The 20,934-nt window shown below is 38.9% G+C and overlaps 1 protein-coding gene across 14 annotated transcripts in view; it reads right to left on the reverse strand.

Moving 5' to 3' along the window:
* Window positions 1-20,934, reverse strand: part of SGMS1 (sphingomyelin synthase 1) — a 208,142-nt gene that overhangs the window by 40,517 nt on the left and 146,691 nt on the right. For 9 of the 14 annotated variants that reach the window (XM_075130930.1, XM_075130927.1, XM_075130924.1 and 6 more), the window contains 3 exons: window positions 14,475-14,531; window positions 9,347-9,466; window positions 2,074-2,112 (listed from right to left, as the gene is read on the reverse strand). The gene's annotated coding sequence lies outside the window, so the exon portion shown is untranslated. Of the gene's footprint in view, window positions 1-2,073; window positions 2,113-2,693; window positions 2,834-9,346; window positions 9,467-14,474; window positions 14,532-20,934 lie in introns of those variants that run through there. The other 5 variants (XM_075130925.1, XM_075130921.1, XM_075130928.1 and 2 more) reach the window with 3 other exon arrangements.

The raw sequence follows: 20,934 nt of genomic DNA on the forward strand, positions 1-20,934 counted from the left end.
GTGACACTGAAACTCTAGGTATTAGGATTTTTGGTTCACTTCCTGGCTCTGGGAGCAAATTTTACGGACAGCATAGCCAGTTGTACCACCTCCTGCATTTGCGTCATCTGCAGCGGCTGAATCTGGCATCTTTGGATGGAAATGCATAAGCTTCTTCCACTTAAGCTAGAGGGCCAGATCTCTTTGTATGAAAACTGCAGTGGAGTCATAAACCTCTGTATACGGTTTAGCTGCTAAAGGGTGACTGAACCACACTCATCTAAGCATCAAATTTGCCATGTTCCTTCTGAACTATTGTGTGGCAAAAGCAATTAGACTTGGCTCAGTTATATCAGAAACTCTAATTCTATTCTCAGTTCTGCCCACAGTGGGTGAATGAGGTTACCTTCTGCAAGGTCTTGGTTATCCAATTTGGGAAGTAGGTGAATAATAGCCTTCCCTCAAGACAGCACTCCTTGGTTTATAGTAAGGCTTGTGGTGTGCACAAAAGATGCAGCAATCAATAGAAGAGCTGGGACTAGAACTCATGGTACCTGGACTTGCAATCTAGTGCACTTTTCCGTAGGTTACAAGCACTGTGGGGGAGTCAATTTCTCTCTTATTTTGCTTCCTCAAAATCATGCAATGGCCTGAACTTGGCACATCAGCAAGACTGCTTGCAGCAGGAGCCGAATCTCATGACTCAGGATAAATCTGAGAGAGTTGGCAACACTGACCAAGGTTGCCAAGAAACACAGCGAAATATCTAAGAACTGAAACCAGCCCGTCTAACTCCAAGTCTCATGCCTGAGTACAAGATCACCTGTTCCTCATTCTTGTTTTATGTTTTCATTCTCTCAGTGAAGTCCTTTCCTATCAAGGCAACAATCATTACAGAAATTAGTAAAGTAACTAATAGCCAATTCAAAGCTGTGAATAGCTATTAACCAATAGCCATGCAGTTTTGAGCTTTCACTTTTATTTTTAAAAAGCTTAATATCTGCACAGGCAGTAACAAAGTATTTCTTAAAACAAAGCTTAAAACAAAGTATTTCTTAAAATAAAGTCACCATCTACATTATATACATTCTAGGACTGCACATTAGCTTGCGGTTTTAGTGACATTACTTTTATTGTTAAGATCCAACAGTAAGTAATCAAAAACAAACAAAAAGTCTTCCAGAAATTGAGTTTATCTTCCTTTAGCAAACCCTGTTTTTGAAGCCTAGTCAAGTCGACAGTGTCTATATAATAAATATTAAACAAAAAGAAGTCAAAGAAGTTACTGTAACAGTCTGAATATTAATCAGTGATAGATTTTTGTGCCTAAAATATATATAACCAAAACTATCACCAATGCTGGCATGAAACAGTTTGCCTTAGTACTTAGGCTGTAAACTCTTTGGGGCCAGGACCGACTCTTTTGCTCTGTATTTGTATGACTATCATTGTGGGGTCCAGTCCATGACTAGAGTTCCTAGACACTGCAGTAATACAAATATTAACAACAGTAACACCAGTACCATTCCACTACCTCAGCGGTAATATATCAACAGGCCAACAAACGTACGTAAGATTAAAAAGAAACTAAGTTTATAGCCAGAGCATAAAACTCTAGTGTGTGCGTTTCCCATCAGGGAGAGAAAATTTATATCTACAGGGCATATTTCAAAATTGCTGCGACTCCTCCCAGGCAGCCTTGCCTCCCGTCATCTTGAGATTGTACCCTGGATGATTGGCAGCTCTCAGGCATACTGATTATATAACAGAAGGCTTTAAAACATTACAGTAAAAGTTTGAGTTGGTTTACAGCACTGCAGGCATCACCAAATGTTGAGCACAAGACTCTTCAGCAATTGTGCTGTTGTATTTTGAGACAGTTGCAACCTCTGAGTAGATTCAAAGCAGCGGTTCTGGAACTAGGGGTGCAGCAGCACCCCCTGGCTTGAAGTGGTTTCCATCATATACAGGGCTTGGAGTTTTATTCTATAGCTTTCAGCACCCCCACTATAAAAATTGTTCCACTGCCATTGATTCAAAGGGTAGCCCGTGGGGGGAACACATTGTAATAATCAGATTAGAGGTAATAAATACCTGAATTACAGTGACGAAGTTCACATTCTGAATGGAAGACTGCAATGGAAGATAAAAAGATACTCTCAACACAGTTGAAACAACTTAAATGTTCACCTTTGGAAAGAAAAAGGATCTTTAATATCACCAAAAAGAAAAGGAGTACTTGTGGCGTCTTAGAGACTAACAAATTTATCTGAGCATAAGCTTTCATGAGCTACAGCTCACTTCATCGGATGCATTCAGTCTTTCTGCGAATACAGACTAACACGGCTGCTACTCTGAAACCTTTAATATCACCTTAACTGATCAGCACATCTTTAACATTCCAGGGAGAGAAAAAATATTTTCTAAACTACTAATATAAATCCACCCACAGTTGAAGAATTCAGTTAAAACCTATACATTTAAACGGTAACACAAACAGAATCACACAGAGATAAATGACACAGGTGAGAAGAACTGAGTTACAGTTACACTGATACCTTAGTTATGTCAGATTGATAGTAGCTAAAACAATTATCTTCAGGTGACATTTGGGATATATGATAAATAGTTATCTAATAAATGCTTTTATAATAACAATCATTCTTTGCATTATTTATGAAAAACTCAAGGATGAAGATCTCTTTCATTCAAACCTCATTTGTCTCATTTCCTTCCATTCAGTTCTTCTATTCATACCCATAAAACTAGTTTATCTACGTAACTTTTCCTCCTCTTCTGCCTGCTTCTCTGAAGTAGTTATGGAGACACTAACAAACATTATTGTGCTAGGCTTTCACCTGACCCACAATTTTGTTAACCAAATAGTTGCTAAGCCTTTGTTATGTTACTATGGAAATACCACTTTATCTGATTCACTATTGACGAATACAATCTGGGCTAACAAAAAATATACCGTACATTGCCAGTACACATTATCAGCACAATACATATATCAGTATGTATTGTGCACTTAATAGTAATAGAACAGCAGTTAAATATAACAGCAGTTATATAGCCTAAACCCTTGCTCACTTACGCTAAGTATCCCATAACTCCTTGCATTCACTGAAGTAAGTTATAGCTTGAGCAAATAGGGAAGCTATCAAGATCAGAACAAATGAATGTTTTACGAGAGCAAAAGGAAAGGGTCTTACTCTCATAGGCCTGTACTGGAATGTCCCAAAGAAAGAGGTCAAGATATATGATTTTACTACCTTAGTACAGACCTAAGAGGAGTCTTCATGTCCTTTGGGACCTGGAATACATGTGTTCAGAACAAAGAGATAAAGGGTACAACATGGTACCACAAAAACAGGTAGAAAGGCTGGTTAAATCTAGTTTCAGATGACGTACACAGTATTTTTACTTGTAAACAGGTAGGGTATAAAAAGATGGCTTTAGGGGAATAACTTTGGGAGCACACCTGCTATGTGCTGCACGGGACAGCTTCCCAGAGCCTGGTATCATACTGAATCTTTTTCCTGTACTCTATTATTATTGGCTTGTAGCAATAAACCTGACTGATATTAGTTATTTGGTCTCTTGAATACATTTCCTAACAAATTAAGTGTAATCCAGCAATTGACTACGTCATTTATCAACACTGTTGAGTTTTCCTAACAAATTACTTTCTTCCCACTGTACACCAGAAATCAATTGTGTTTTCGCATAATATATATAACCAATATTCAGACATCACTCTCTATTACATAAAAGAATTGAAAGAATATTAAAGATTTAAAATCGAGTACTCAAAGCTAGGACATGCCTGAATTAAGGGTTGCCTGTGTATTCAATCCCCTTGTGTGTATGCATTAAGAAACAGCGTTCAATTACATGATCACACACTTCCCCCCACTTCCCACACACAGAAACCTTGGCTCCTACATTCAGCCTTTCTCCTGTAATAATGTATTGCCAATTCTTGCATATTTATCACAAGTCACAACATTCTGAGAGATAAATGAATTTCTGATTTTTATTTTCTCTTGCTCAGGATTTCCATCACCTCTCATTACTATCAATAAGACTGAAGCCACAGACTGCCCTCAATAAAATGACTGACAGGACTCTTTAATCTTCGCAAGTGCAGCTAAGGCTCCCCTTAGCAAAGATGGTCACCTCCCATTGTTTCCAGTGAGGCTGAAACCAGGCTACTTTCAGGTAAGATGGTGGTCCTTTAGGTACCATGTGAGGGGACAGGAGAATGTGGAGGTGCTGAGAATGAAACTGTGGAGGCAACAGTTAGCATAAATGTGTTGGGAAATGGAACAGGTCACTGAAGAGTTGGGCATGTAAGGAGCAATAGACAAACTAAGGAAGGCACATGGGAATGGAGTATGGACGAGAGGGTAGGAGATGGAAGGAAAAGAGAGGGAAACATGGAGGGCAAATGCATGTACGAGCAGGTGGGGGACAAGAGATTGTGGGGAAAAGTGAGTGGGACAGCTGCTTATCCTGTCCAGGTAGAGAAGGGGAAAGAATGGCAGCTCCCCACATGCTAGGTATAGAAGCTAAAGCCTGCTCCAAGTAGTGAACATTATGGGGGTGGAGTGGAGGGAATGCTAGGATGGGAATCCCAGCTACTGCCTTTTTACCCCCAAGGCACAGCCATGAAACATAGGGAGGCTTTTACCCTACAGCAAGGAAAATCCATGTTTAGTTTCTCTCTCAGTCTTTTCCTGACCTTGTTGGACCTACATACTGTGTGACAAAACCAAAGCATTTATGCTGTGCCAACCATCACAATAATGAGGTATCTGCAATACCAGGCACAGGTTGTGTGATAGCAAGTAACTAATTTACAGTAACTACCTTGATGTTTTCAAGTTTACATCACTAAATTAAATGTTATTTAAAAGATCCTGAGATAAAATGAGCTGAAATCTAGGCTATTTTTGAACAGTTGAAATATGCAACCCATCTTCCACATCAATACAGCCATGCATAATAGACTTAAGCTTATTTTAAGAGGAGTGAAATTGACACAAGACTAACATACTACTCTTACACAAAGAAGTCAATTTAAGGTTGCGTGGCCAGCCTGAACACTGGTATTTCCTAATTTTTGAGTGCTTGATTTAGTGATTGAGTGCTTTTTTTAGATTCTTCCTCAGAAACAACTGCTAACAGCAGTAGACTTCCTTCCTATATGTGGACAAAGCCACTGGAGGATGACAGACTTTACTTGTAACCTTGTGAAACTGCTCATTTATCTGTAAAAAGTGGAAAGCAATATTTGCCTGCCTCCCTGCCTCCCAAGTCTATGGATATAAGGTCTTGCTGAATAATAAAGGATATGAATTACACAGGTACCTATACATACAACAGCTAAGACTAGAACTCACAGTCTTCTCCTGATGCCCAGCACAGCATCATTTCCCATAGGCTAAAGGGGTGTCTGCTGCTGTGTCCTGGCCAGAGCTCAAGTTCTACAGAGCCAGGAGGCATGCTCAGTGCAGAAGGAGGGTCAGTGATGCTGGAATATGCTCATTGCAGAGCAACTGTCCGAGGTTTTAGCAGAAAGCCTCTCAAAACATCTACCAATTATGTGCAAATGGCAATTTTTGAGGCTTATACCTTACCCAAATCTGGTTGAATTTTCATGGAGACAATGAAAGACCCCAGCAATAGCCCCGTCAAGATTCTAGTTTTCATTCAAAACCATGGAGAAGCTGGAGTTCAAAGAAGCAATTGAAAAAAATTAACATTACCAAAACTCTCCCTTCCCCAAAATATACCTCTTTCTTGGAAAGGGCTGCACTTTGTCCGAGAATTTCAGCCAGAAGCAGAGAGCGAGAACAGAAAGCTTCCACCCAAACAGTTAAAATTTGGCGAAATTACAAGTAACCTAAAAGAGAAGTGCTTACCATAGGAAGTGTTAGGCAACCTTAAATACATGTGTGTCACTGCTAGCTCCACTATAATAGCATATCTGAGGTGTGAGGCTGTATGGAATATTGGAGACTGTTTATAATATTAATGTTACCAATATTATAAAATTGCAAGGAATCTGACCAGATATGCTGTGTAAGGTATCTGTGAAAATGCTGTTTTCCCAAGTATGATGATCTTGTTTATGTTTGTATCACCTTTGTATTGTAAGTTATAGATATGTATGATATTCATATTTCCAAAATTGTGCTTTGTTTCTGGGTGACATCCCACAGACAGATTGGCATCAGCAATGCCTAGCATCAAGCGTAATCAGCTGTACAATAAACCCATTGAAAGGAGCCAGGGTATACACCTTATGACTCAACAGGACTTGTAGGGGCATGCCTATGGACAGAAAACTTTTGCATGCCCATGTGCTGTATAGCCTGTATTTGGGACACAGGAAGTACAAGCCACATGGCAAAAGGAATATAAAAGGCAGCTGCGCCATCTCCATTTTGTCTTCATTCCTGCTTCTTACCACTGAACTACTTTTCTACAAACTGAAACTCTGAACAAAGGACTGAATGAACCATCCAAGCTGTAGATGTGTTCCAGAAGGACTTTCAAGCTAGCAAACTCACCAACACTGCTAAGAACCTGATATATGGACTTTGAAGTCCCTGTATGTATCTGATTGCTTTACCATTTAACAACTCTCTTCTTGTTCTTTTTTCTTTATAATAAACCTTTAGTTTTAGACACTAAAGAATTGGCTGGCAGCGAGGTATTTTGGGTAAGATCCAACCTAATATTGACCTGGCAATTTGGCTGGCCCTTTGTGGTTCAGAAGAACATTTTGTAATGAGCCGAGTTTTTTTAATAACTTCCCATTGCACTGGACTGAGGTGCTGACTGGGAGCCAGAGAACTGGAATGCAATAATGGGGACTGCGTGATTTCTTTTTTTAGATTCTTGATAACCAGTGTGGGGAATCAGGAACACAGTTTGTGACTGGCTGGTGAGTCTGACTTCAGTGTTCTCCACCAGTTTTGGTAGAATCTGCTCTCATTTTGCAGCCTGCCCTGACGTTGGCATTTTCAGTGAGGGCAGCCCAGGCACCCCTGTGTCAACTGTGGTTTATTTAAAATATTATTTTATTGTATTATTTGGGAAATAGTATGACTATGTAATAAAACACTTATATGCATTATGAAAATGAAATCAAACTACCAGGTTTCTCTGTGGTTTATTTACTTATTGAAAATTTGGCTAATAATTATCTGCACTTACGTAAGCATTGTATCTAATTAACATAGAAGGTAACACACTATTGATACCAGCTATCTGATAGTTTGGAGGGGTGAGGCGCATATCACACCATCAATAAACCCCTGTGTAAATTGAAAATAAAGGGTTTTTCCCTTAATTGCTTGTGAATGATTGCTGTCTTACTGATACTGAAAATGAAACTTCTTTAAGTATCTATAGAAGAAAATGGTTAGATGCACGTATAGTTTCTCAAACCAGAGGTGAGATCATTGCCCAAATCCATAACTGTCTGCAACTTTGCAATCTCCTTCCTTTCTCCCTTGGAGAGCATTATTCTGTCAATCACATATGAAAAAAAAAATTCTGAACAGCAGCACAGCGTACAGCGAAAGCAGTCGAGCTAGGCTGCAGACCCAGTATTTTTATTAAGGTAATTTCCTAAATGTTAGGGAACTAGCTAGTGCCTGAGGAGAAGCTGTGCTTATTTTGTAAATTAGGCAGAGTCTTAAAAGTAAAGATGGACTGCAATGCTGTGGAGTCTGTTCAAGAAACTCCCAGGAAGCCAGGACTTTTACACAGACAGGTCATTGATTACCTACAAAACTGAAAACTGTATGGTGAATGACTGGATAAATGGACACAACTAAAAAGCTTTCATTTTTACAGCTTAAAAAATATAAAGTAAAAACTTCAAGAAAAAGTAAACACTGGAAACCTGACTACTGTTTCAGCTTTATCTAATTACAGATGCTAAAAGTACCTACACATAAATTCTTTGAGTTCCTGCATATATATATATATGCACTTGGTTTAAACAAGCCCTGGGAGTCACATGTAGCACATCACCACGTGTGCCACTGGCAGAATATTGAAACCTGTGAAAAAAATTCTGACCTGTACCTGGCCCAGTGACAACACAAAAAATACTTCTGCCAAGGTATCCTGTGCTGTAACACATATATATAAAAACTGAAACATCTGTCTAACCGTCTTCTGCTAACCATCCAGAGGCACTGTGTTTCTGGTGTTTACTTATGCATGTAGATAGTGAGGTAGGACCATATCTTCTTCTGTGTTCCACATAGGGGACTGCATACACTGTCCACACTCAGCAAATATATAATAATAATAATTATAATGTAGCAGCATATCTCCAACAATCTAATTTTCTTAGTTGTAAACTGCTGACTATACCCACACAAGCAAACAAAACATTATAACTGGCCCTTGATTTTCCCCGGAAGAGGGAGGGAAGAGCTGTGCAGTTAGAAGAATCTCAAGCCAGTAACTTAGGATATTTAATAATTAAAAAAAAATTATTCCAGACCGCTGATGTCATATCTGTCATCTAGAAAAATTGAATTATTAAAATTTCTCTCAGGTTCACAACAAGGTAAGTAAGAGCTTGTGTGGCGCCTCTGTTGAAAAGTATGGGGCTGCATCCCCCCCGAGTTTATATCTTTGCTCACACTAGCAAAGTGGTAAAGCACACATCTTGAGAGAAGAAGACAGCCACCTGACAAGTAGTAACTTTCCTGCACAGGACAAGCCCTGATGTGCCTTTCCAGGCTCAAAAGACCCTATGCAACTATTAGAAAAAGTATCGGGGGTGGCCGTGTTAGTCTGTATTCACAAAAACAACCAGGAGTCTGGTGGCATCTTAAAGACTAACAGACTTATTTGAGCATAAGCTTTCGTGGGTAAAAACCCCACTTCTTCAGATGCATGGAGTGAAAATTACAGATATAGGCATAAATATACTGGCACATGAAGAGAAGGGAGTTACCTCACAAGTGGAGAACCAGTGTTGACAGGGCCAATTCGATCAGGGGGGATGTAGTCCACTCCCAATAATAGATGAGGAAGTGTCAATTCCAGGGGAGGCAAAGCTGCTTTTGTAATGAGCCAGCCACTCCCAGTTCCTATTCAAGCCCAAATTAATAGTGTTAAATTTGATCTTCTGGACTTCCTGCTGGAAATGCCTGATCAAGTAGGAGGAGTGCATCAGGACATAATGTGGGAGTAGGGTTGCCAACACTATTTCAAAAACAAGGGACTGTTTTCTTAGCACCGCCCACCCCACCCCACTTCTCCTCTTGATATTATTATATTATTAATATAGTATTAATAATAAATAATAATAATAAGCAGTACTCACCTACATTTGCCAGGAGTAATTTCTTGCTGCTTTTTGCAGCACTCACCAACTCCCAGTCTTGTTGCACAGAGATTAAAAAAAATAAGGGACGTCCCTTGTAATAAGGGACTGTTGGAAATCCTGCATGGGAGTGAGATAAAAGACAGGAAATTAGGAAACTGCTTTTTTCTCAGATGCAAAAGAGGCTGGGGGAAGAAGAGAAGGAAGTGAAAAAAACCTGGACAAAATCAGCAAGAAGGAGATTAAACTTATTTAGTCAAGAGTGTTTAAAATATATCACATAAACAGATTTTATTTTAAAAACTTTAGTATGTAAGTAAAAAGGCAGAAAATCCTTAATTTAGCATAGCAAAAAGCCATGATTGATGGAGGGTCATCAACATTTGTGATGAGCTTCAGGCAATCTAAGTATCAGCAACATAAAAATGTTTGCCAAACGAAAAATAAAACATTTTGCTGAAGAAATAAATCTGATTATTAAGCTTACAAAGGAAAATGTAAAGGAAACTATGAATAAAAACTATCAAATGGTCTGTGAAATATGTACACTAATTCAAAATATTTTACAAAACCAGCCATAAAAAGTTAGTAGAAAAAAACCCTAAAAAAACAACAGTACAAACATGTACAATAGTCTTATCGCATTTAATGTTTATGACAAAATTAATTTTTTTTCTGCTACAAATTCATTAGTTGGTACCTCAAACAACTATTTCAGTAACAGAGAAAAAAACAGTATCCTCATTCAAACCACTCTTTCCTTATAACTAAGGCAAAAGCAAACAATTTCCTCACAGAATTGAACTTGCACAACTCACAGCCCGAGCCTCACAATGCTAACATTTATTTTCTCTTTTAAATTCAACTAGAAGAATAGGTGACACCCGTTCTTCCAAATGAAAATCTTCTGCAGTGTTTTTTGGACTGTATTGTGCTTAATAAAGCTTCATATGAAAGCAGATGTTCAAAGGATACGGTTTAATATTTTATGTAACAAATATTGTATTACCAGTAACATATTACTTTAAAAAGTAGTTTCTGGTGTGGAAGTTTGTAAACATCCACCGATCCATGCTACAGCGAGAAAGAGGCCAGGAAACAATACTCATTCCTAATTTCCAGCACAAATTAGAAACAATACTTGAACACAGATCTTCTCTATCATGTATTGAGTCACACTGAAAATTGGGTGATTTGGTCTGTATTTCAACTATCTTCTGCTTCAACAATTGGCAACTGTAAAGTTGTGGGTAGGGTAGGAAGAATCCTATTGCATGAGTAGTCTCAGACAACCAAAAATCCAGTTAAGAGACAAAAAATTAATTTCTGATAGACAACTGTTAATCCTTCATTTTCATCCTGGATGAAAAGACTAGAGTTTGATCTGCTGGCCTCTTGCCTCCACTTCCTAGTGAACATGACCAACCTGCAAAACAAATAGGCGCTTGCTGGGTTTGCTATTATACAGTTTTTTCAGCTACTTATGGTGTTGCCCCCTCCCGTCTTGGGAACAATGGGATAGCTCGTTTCTGCTCCCAACCTCCCTGCAACCACAGGCCTGGGAAAGGGCAGAAGAGAAGCCTGCCAGAGCTGCCCCCCAAAGGAGAGACGACCCCACCCCCACCCTCGAGCTGCAGGAGGAGCAGAACTGATGTGGGGACTGGGGATAAACGGATGTGGAAGCTGGGAGTCTGAATTAATTGCTGGCCTGGAGGGGTGGGGGGTAGGGGACACAATTAATTAGAATTTTGGGGAGAAGCTGGAAGCTCTGCACCATTAGGCAGTCAGTGAGAGCTCCAACCCAGGGGCCAAAGTTACTTTATTCAATACATTTACAAGAGTTGGCAACACTTACTGTCACACACATTGGAGGTGGGCAGAGGGAATTCCAAAAAAAAAAAAATCAAGAGACAGACCAAAACACACAATGATAATCTTTTTTTAAAAATGTATGATGGGGGGGGGAGAATCTGACTCGATTTTTGAACTATTGGGCTTGGCAATACTATAGCTGAATTCCATATGGACTTTGGGAAGAGTTCACATTAATTATTATGTATATGCCTTCTCAAAGCACAGGATCCTGTACAGCAGTTCTTTCGTAGAGATTACATGAAACTGTGGCAAAATTAAGGCCAGTTTTCATTTTCAGTCTCAGGTGTTAGTCATGTTAGTCAGTCAGTGCAACCAGGGTTTTTAATTGTAGGTCAGATCAGATCACATGTTTTTTGCCCTTAAAAGAGAGAGAGACAACAAATATAGAACTCAATTTTAACTAACAACCTATGTAGAGAAATCACTCAGACTAGGACTATGGTGATTTAAAAATAAACCAAGACCATATTTAAGATGCAGCATTTCTTGTTACTTAGCTACAAATTATGTACAGTATGTAAATCTTAAACTATCTTAGATAAAACCAAAAACATGTAATTCAGTGGCTATCCATAAAAACTCACTGTCTGGCCACCATGGCAAAATGGCAAATTATGGTCAAGGTTAAGATTTTGTCACAGATAGGTTTACTAAAAGTCAAGGATAAGTCATAGGCAATAATACAGACTAACACGGCTGCTACTCTGAAACCAGGCAATAAAGAAAAATTCACAGAAGCCTGTCCCTGACTTTTACTAAAAATATCCATGATAAAATGGGAAGGTACTAGGCAGATGCCAAATAGCAGGGAGTTCCAGCTCCCCCACCTGAGGCAGGGAACTGCGGGGTTCCCCCCTGCTGCTGGTGGGGGTCGGGGAGCTGTGGGGGTCTCCCCGGCTACCAGTGGAGGCCAGCGAACTCCAGGGGTCCCCCATGGCGCCAGAGCTGAGGGGTACCCAAGGGTGTACCTATTACAACACTGTTGTCCCCTGTTATGGTTTAAAAACATAATTCAGTGATACAATGTAGATGGATCTTAACCATGTGTTTATAATTTAAATTTAGCTTAAGCACATACATATAGGAACAAAACATTTCATTTCAAGTATTAAATTACTTCTACTTCTATGTCTCTATTTTCATGTCTCTTTATAGAGCAAGGAAACTGCTACTGGTATTTAATTTTGAATGTGTGATTCATGCAATTGCTTATGCAAAAGTACTTAAAAACCTAGAAACCCTGTTTTCTTTCTTGGGGTGGATGAAAATTAGACCACTAATGATATATCTTAGTTATATGTTCCTTAACATATTTAGTCTTCTTATGTCAATATTTACATCTTGATATTTAAAATGCAATAAAATTAAACACACGCACTGCCAGTCCTGACAACGATAAAACTCCTACTAACTTCAACGGAAGCAGGTTCAGACCCAAAATTTTCTACTGCTGAGTACAATACTCATGACAATTTGAAGACCTACAGAGATTCATAATTTATTTTGTTTCTCCATGTAAAGTCCAATACAGAGAAAGGTAGTCTAGATTTTAATTTCACATTTTCTATCCAAATTCACTTAAGTGTCTTCTGGCCGAAGGCTGAGTAACATTTCTGTGAAGTTTCGTAGATCCCAATCCACCTTTGATTATGCAAAATCACTGCAGTCTTACTTTCTATTCCAGCTCAGCATTTAACCATATGCACACACAACACTTTGCTTCAAAAGTGTGTAATAGTCACAGAAGAAATTAGTGTTTTCAATGTGCTTAATATTTCTACATGTCATGTGTTAAACAAGTTTTTTTTAAATTTGGAAGAAAATTTTAGACAATTGCACTTCCATGAAGGAAATAAATGGCCATTATGTCTGCCCCATGAGAGCAGTTAAATGATTTTCAAGGCCATAATCTAAATTGCCTGAAGGAAATAGAGCTTGTTCACTGAGCAGTCACAAAATCTGGGAAGCATTTCTTGTTTTAAGTATTAGTAGCAACATATTGTAAAGGTTACTGAGACAGTATATATGTATGAGATTTACACAAATAAAAAAAAGATACAGAAAACAGGATTTCAGACATGTTACTCATATCAACTATAGCACTGTTCTAGAAATTCTGATATTTTAATGAAACCATATAGAGATTAGCATTTCAAAATGAAGTTCTTCTATCCCTCACACATGTTTATTTTCTAACATCTGGTTGCCTACTTTTTCTTTTATCTTCTGTTTTACATAAAGGTATTGGAGTTGTCACCCAGGACTGTGAAAGAAATATTACATTTCTTCCTACAATATTTATAGAAGTATACATTAGCAACCTGTCAACTCCAGTTACTGATTCCATGGCATATGTTGTGTTGGGTTCTTCTCAACCATCATCCCTCTTTCAAATAATTACTTCATTATCTGCCATACGAAGAACTAAAGACTTTCTTTTTTCTGCAGCAGTAGTTTTTAGTCAGTGATGGTGTAACTTGTGTATTTTGAATACTTCACATTAAAGTCACCCAAAAGCTCTAGTGACAGCTAAACCAGAGATTTGCAATGTACAGTTGCAGACTACAGTTTAAAGTACAGTATAAAATACTACTAGATCTCACTCACTTGTCTCCCTACTGGCCTAGAAAGTAGGTTACATTCAAATAATTCCAGACTTAAAAAATGAAAAATACTCTTGGGACATAAAAAAAGAATGATACTTATCCTATTTCCATAAAATTGTTATAAACATACTCAAAACACAGAGCATTTCATTAAATGTCAATCAGCAGGTGGCTCAAATATTCTACAACTCTCAGTAATGAAAAATAGCTATTTTCCCTTATGTGCATTTGTAAATTTAAATACAATGCTTCTGAAGATTTATAAATGCTGTACCCTATAAACTGACACAGAAGCAACTGCTCTGTCCATAACCTTTACTGATTTAATATTTAAACCTGATAGACTCTAGTTACCCTATACCTGACTCCCGGCCTGTTTAAAAACACAATGTATAATTAGGGATCTTTGGAACATAATAGGTCTGATTTCTCTTCACTGATGAGGCAGCAGTAACTTCACTGAAGCTTAGGGTTCCCACCCTCCAGGATTGGCCTGGAGTCTCCAAGAATTAAAGATTAATCTTTAATTTAAAATGTCACGTGAAGAAATCTCCAGGAATATATCCAACCAAAACTGGCAACCCTACTGAAGCTAAGTCAGAGATAGTACAAAATTCAGAAATTGTTCATGAAATCTGCATACTTACAGTAACTGGGCTTGCTTTTTCCTTTCCTATATTTTAAAATTTGGAAGTTTACACCATCTGTAAAAGAAAATTAACACAAGGTTTTATTTGAACAGTTCAATGGTAATATTTCCTCTAAATTATTCTAAAATAGACTGTCTAAAATATGAAGTTTGTAGTACTCTAAATAATATTACCATTATAGAAAGCAATATCCCAATATTTTTTGCAATATTTCATCTGTCTTCCACATTATGATTTTCCATGACTAGGGCTATGATTTTGTCACGGAGGTCACGGAATCCGTGACTTCAGCCTTGGTGACTGGGAGCTGCAGGGTCCCGCCACCTCCTGCAGTAGCAGAGAGCTGTAAGGTACTCCCGACTGGGAGGCAGCGGGCCCCCAAGCTCCCAGGCACCCTGGACAGCGGGGGTACCCCAGCAGCTCCCTGGCCGCCGCCATGGGGTGGGGATACCCTGGCAGCTCCCCACTGCAGTGGCAGCAGGGGGATTCCCACAGCTCCCCACCACTGGGAAGGGGGTAGGGGGACTTTGCAGCTTCCCTCTGCCACTGGGGGCAGGGGATCCTGGAGCTCTGAGTCCCCATGGGTGGTGGGGGCCCCGGAGCGCCAAGCCCCCCCACAGCTGCCCTGTCCCTTGCACCAAAATAGTCTTAGTTCAAGTAAGACTATCCTATAAATAGGGCCCTTATGGAGGGCCCTTCATTTTTATTTTATTTTATTTTTCCCAGGAATTTATTAGTGTTTATTACCACAAGAACAAAAACAGGTGAAAATCAGTGCAAAAAACTACTGTTAATTTTTCTAGGTAAACATCAGCGTTTATTTTGGTGAACCGAAAGACAGGGGGAAAAGTATTCAGTAGATTAATGCTTTGAACTCCGAACATCAATGTGGTTTGCCGCAGAACTAGAACAGAACTCAAAACACAATTCCACCTCTAAGTTTAAGAAAACAATATCTCTCTAATCCCCAAATATGTTGGATCATATTAAAGAAGTTCTGAATTAAAATCACAAATGAGTTTGATTCCCCAGAGTTTAAATTCCAGGGTATTACTAATTAAGAGGTCTCTTGGTTTTTGGTGCTGTTTCTCTTCCTCTATGTGTGAAACTTGCAAGCTGCTAATTGTGTTAGTACATTCTAAGACTGAGTCTATTCTCAAAGCAATTCACAGAGAGAGAGACTCAAAGCAATACTCTAACAACAGAAACAGCACCCAGAGACTCCCCACCCTTTTGTTGTATTAACAATTGTGATTAAAATAGAGATAGAGGATGTATGTGGATGGATGCTTGGTGTGGATAATAACTGAATGATCAGGGAGGTGCCAGCCTAAGAATCCAGTGTCCATTGGCTGAAGAAGGCGTCAAGTGGAAATAACCAGAGGACCCCACCCGGAGGGCAGACTGGAATCCACCCAACAGCCTCAAGAATGGGAGAACCAAAGAACAAGATAACATCTTGGAGCCGTCAGGAATGTGCTATCTGCTGATTGATTCAGCAACAGCATGATGAAGCAATTCCCATAGACTGGCATAGGAAGAAATTCCTATAAAAATAGACTCTAAAAAGTGAGAACTTTGGGGTCTGATTCTGCAAACCAACTTCCAGGAGCATCAGATGAGCATCTGACAAGGCCCTGCTCCCTCCTCATGTCCAGGCCACCTGGCCAGTGGCTTGGCATGAGCAACTCTAAGGCTGGTAACTATGATAACAACCTTGCAGAACCTCTGTGTGTGTGTGTGTTTGTATGAATGAATGTGTGAATAAATATGAGATTGAATGGCATGTTATAGCTATAACTAACTGCTTACTATGATTCTTTCTGTATTCACAATAAATGTGGTATTTTGCCTTTTTCCCTTTAATAAGATCCTGCTGGTTTTTATTTTATTGGTACAACATATAAAACTTTTCATCTGAATAAACAGTTTACTGTTGTAGACTTAGAACTAATTGCCTTTAAATGTTTACGTTTAATAATTAAGCCGCACCATTTGCAGCGCATGCACTCAACTTCATCCTTTTCTCCTGTTTTTGTTTTTTCAAACTTTCAAATACTGTACAACTTTGTGTTCTGAAACATATTCTGATACAGATTTTCATTCTCTTCCCATTTTAGTGTGTCAGATCTTTAAACCGTTATCTGCAAACAGCTTGAAATGTGTATGTGGTGGGTATGAGATTCATCAGTACATTCAGATGCGCACGCGCTACAGAGCTCACATGCGTGCCTGTTTATTGTGTGTATCTTCTAGACTAATACATAGCCTTCCTTCAACAGGCAGCTTTGCATAAACACACAGACTAATGTATGATTGTATTACATATATCTCATGCAATGTATTCTAGTTTCCTAATAAAACAAGTTTTTTTTATATATTTGAATGATTAAAAAGTAGGGTGAAAATCAGAAAAAAATGAAAAATACCTTTTGTAAAACCTGGGAATTTTTTGGTAAAAATCGGTTTAAACTGAAATTCAAGGGTCTTAAAAATAAATTAAAGATGTGACCTTTGGTCCAGGTAATATTTCACAATCTATCAAAACACAACTGGCTATGTACAGTGCCACACAGCTCCAATTTATTTTACTCTGCCTCTGCAAATTACTAATTGCTCCAAAGCCTGTGACCATACAGCCCTTTCTGAATTGTGTAACATTATACATCTCCATGTTGCTCTCAACATTTAAAAAAAACTTAATGAAAGAGATGATCTGAGCTGGATTAGAAACTAAAAAGCTGCTTAAATCCTTTACTTACTGGATACACATGCACAGACATTTGAATAACGATTTAATCAACTAATGGAGGTACGATATTCGAAAGAGTATATTGGTAAGTGGACAAGGTTTACACATCAAAGTAGCTAAAAACCCTGTAAATCCTGAGGGAATTGGAAGAGAGGAAGATGCCAAGCTATATTATCCCCCTCTTATCTGTTGAACACATATGTAGCCCCAAATAAATTCTAACACTGAACAGGGAACTAAAATCTGTGGTTGGTGGATGCTGCAGCTTCATGAATATTAGCTGGAATAAAATCCAAATTAGTGTGATTGTTAATGAAAGTAAGGTGATAAAGTCTGAGAGTTTTGGCCTGGTGAAGATGCCTATACAAGCTTGCTGGTATTTGCTTCTGCTGAAAGAAGTCCTGAAAGCTTCTGAAGCCACAGCTCCATCACATTTGGGGAAGGCAGGGAGAAAGAAGCATGTTAAAAAGATGACACAGAAATATAGTACGATGACAGACAACAATGTAGAGCACAGCAATTTATATATCATGCACTTGTAGTTTTGATTTTTGATTAATGAAGCAGCAGTGGTAATAGGGTATAACTGAGGGACTGTCTACACTTAAAATGTTGCAGTATAGATACTACCTATGCCAATGAGAGGGATTTTCCCATCGGTATAGGTAATCCACCTCCCTGCCTACATGGGGACTGAGGTCATCTTAACTATGCTGCTCAGAGTGTGGATTTTTCACACCCCTGACCGATGTAGTTAAACCAATTGAAGTTTCTACTGCAGACCAGGCCTGAGATACAGGGATATTCCTAAACCAACTGTCAGCAATAAAGACTGGTAAAAATGTTGAAAAGCGAAGTTGAGACATGCCAAATAACCTATTTTCTTCACGTATATAGAAGCAGAGCCTCCTCAGATTCATCAATACAGTGCAGGAACCTGTTTTGGGGTTTGTTTTTTCAGATGATTGACATCAGTACTGTATACCTTAGTGAACAGAACCCTGAATGGAAGCATTTTTATATAATTCATCCTAGTACAGTTAAAGCATGGAAAAAAATTAGACAAATTGAGGTTCATTTAAAACAGTGTATTCCAAAGTATGGGGAGTACAAAGGACTATCAAAAGGGATGTTGCTGGGACTCCACTGTGCTCCAGTCTCAGCTGTCTTTTTTAACATTCGTCTTCACTTGTTATGGTAGCAAAGAAAACCTTGCCACCCAACCCGCAGGTAACCGATGCGGTGATGTCTGCCTGAAACAACAGCTCTTAGTGAACAGCCCCAGTCATTTCAGTGGATGCTAATTCAGATGCCAATGATGATACTTCAAAATGTCAACTTTGTGAACAATTTTGTTCACTGAAACCTGTAAAAACAAGAAGCAGTATCACAATACGAGTATCTACACAATCTACTCTGAGTGACTGTTAATTTTGCCTTGGCCTTCAATACCACATGGTAGGGATGAAGGGAGATGTGTCTGGTTTCATTTTCCTGAAGGAGGCCTCAATTTTCAAAAGGCGGCAAACACTGACTGAAGCCATGCATGATTTATAATTCCAGAAACGAAAGGGTGAGAAAAATATTTTTAAAAACTCTAAGCTTAAAGAATCTGTTAGAAAGATAAAAATCCACATGGAAGGTTATACAAATTGTCAGAAAGACCCTTGTAACTATTAAAACCTGCCATGTAAATAATACTGACATTTTGAAATACTAAGAGAAAAAATGCTCTGGCCTTTTTTGGAACTTATACAACATAGTTTAAAAGTGTTATATTCGTTGCGTTCTGTCCATTCCGTACAGCACAAATACTTAAATGATTTTTTTAAAAGCAAGTGCAGTATTAGCTGACCTAAAATGACATGTCAGTTCAATCTTCAATTTAGTTTTACAAATACCTATATTCACAAGTTCTTACTATGGGAATACTCAAAAGCCCATCAGAAATCCTGATTAAACATGGATGTTATTTTAGGTGGTACAATAAGAGCAAAAAAATTTGCTTTGAGATGTGGATATATTTTATAGCATCAAGGGCAAAAATAAAGCAACTTCAAACATGTTTTTTTTTTTTTTTAAAGTGCTCCAGGCTGAATTATTCTTCAAAAACCAAGTTATAAACCCATATGGGGTCTAAGACAGATATGCTGACTGACCAATATATACAGAACAATAGATAATACTCCGTAGAACCTCAGATATGAACACCTTGGGAATGGAGGTTTTAACTTTAAAATATTGGTAATTCTCAACAAAATGTTATGGTTGTTCTTTCAAAAGTTTACAAATTAACATTAGCTTAATATAGCTTTGAAGCTTTACTGTGAAGAAAAATGCTGCTTTTAACCATCTTAATTTAAATGAAACAAGCACAAAAACAGTTTCCTTACCTTGTCAAATCTTTTTTTTTTTTAAACTTTCCTTTTATTTTCTTTAGTAGTTTATGCTTAACAAAATTCTGTACTGTATAGGCTTTTTCTTTTTTCCCTGCTGCTGCCTGATCGCATACTTCTGGTCACAGGTGCCATCTTTCCTTGGTGCTGGTGGGTGCTCGGGCCCCCTCCCTGTCCCCACCCTGACTTCACCCCATCCCTGGCCCTATTGGACCCCTCCACAAATCCCCGCCCCAGCCTCGCCTCTTCCCCAAGAGTGCCGCGTTCCTCCCCTTCCCCCCTCCCGCCCTGTTTTGAGGTGCAAGTGCTGGGCGGGGGAGGGGGAGGAGAAGCAGGCCGGCGGTGTGCTCAGGAGAGAAGGCGGAGCGGAGGCAGAGGTGAGCTGGGGTGAGGGGGCGGGGCGGGGAGCTGCCGGTGGGCGCAGAGCATCCACCAATTTTTCCCCATGGAAATCGGTGCCTATGCTTCTGGTTGACAGGTCAGTTGGTAACTCAGAAGTTCTATTATACTTCAGTTGCAAGAGAAAAGCATTTCTGAGACACAACTATTAAATTTAAAAATGATCACATGCATTAAGAATTTGCACTTTTACTGTTCCAAGCTAAAAAAAACAAAACAAAAAAAACACCACACCTTCAGTTTCTTTTTTTGGTTCAGGATGAGTCAAGTGTAAATGAATAAAAAGTGATTATTACAGTGTGTGAACTATACTAGACCAGTCACTGCATTTATAGATCTAATGCAATTTATGCTGTCAAGCTTACATACAAGATTGCTAAAAGTGACAATGCACGAGTTAAGCCTTGATAGACACTACCAACCCAGCAGCACACTGTATCAGTGGCTGCAACAGAACAGATAGCACATCTCACTGACCTCTGCCTACGATGAGTAGGATCAGACGGCCTTCTTACTTTCTAACAGTCATGATGGAATTTTTAAGAGATGCAATGTGAGCTGTAATGATACCCACCTTCCTCTTCCATTCAAATTAGTAAAATGGGGGAGTGTAACAGTTTGGAACCATTACAAGATTCTGGGAAAGGGGACCACTGTCAGACCAATCCACCCTTCTCTTGCCACCAGAGGATGACAGATGTAGGGAGAGAGAAGGCATGTACAATATCAGCCCAAGTCCAATGAGATTCCATGAAACACTCTAATCTGAGATGGGTTTGAGACGGTGGCTGAACGACTGTAACAGCACTCATAAAAACCACACTGTTTGCCTAATGGCGGTTCTATTTGAGAGACTCAAGTTTGATTACCAATAGCAGTCTCTTCTTGCCTACTCCATTAAGACCAGGGA

Source organism: Caretta caretta, chromosome 7, assembly GCF_965140235.1.
Source record: "Caretta caretta isolate rCarCar2 chromosome 7, rCarCar1.hap1, whole genome shotgun sequence".
Lineage (NCBI taxonomy): Eukaryota > Metazoa > Chordata > Testudines > Cheloniidae > Caretta > Caretta caretta.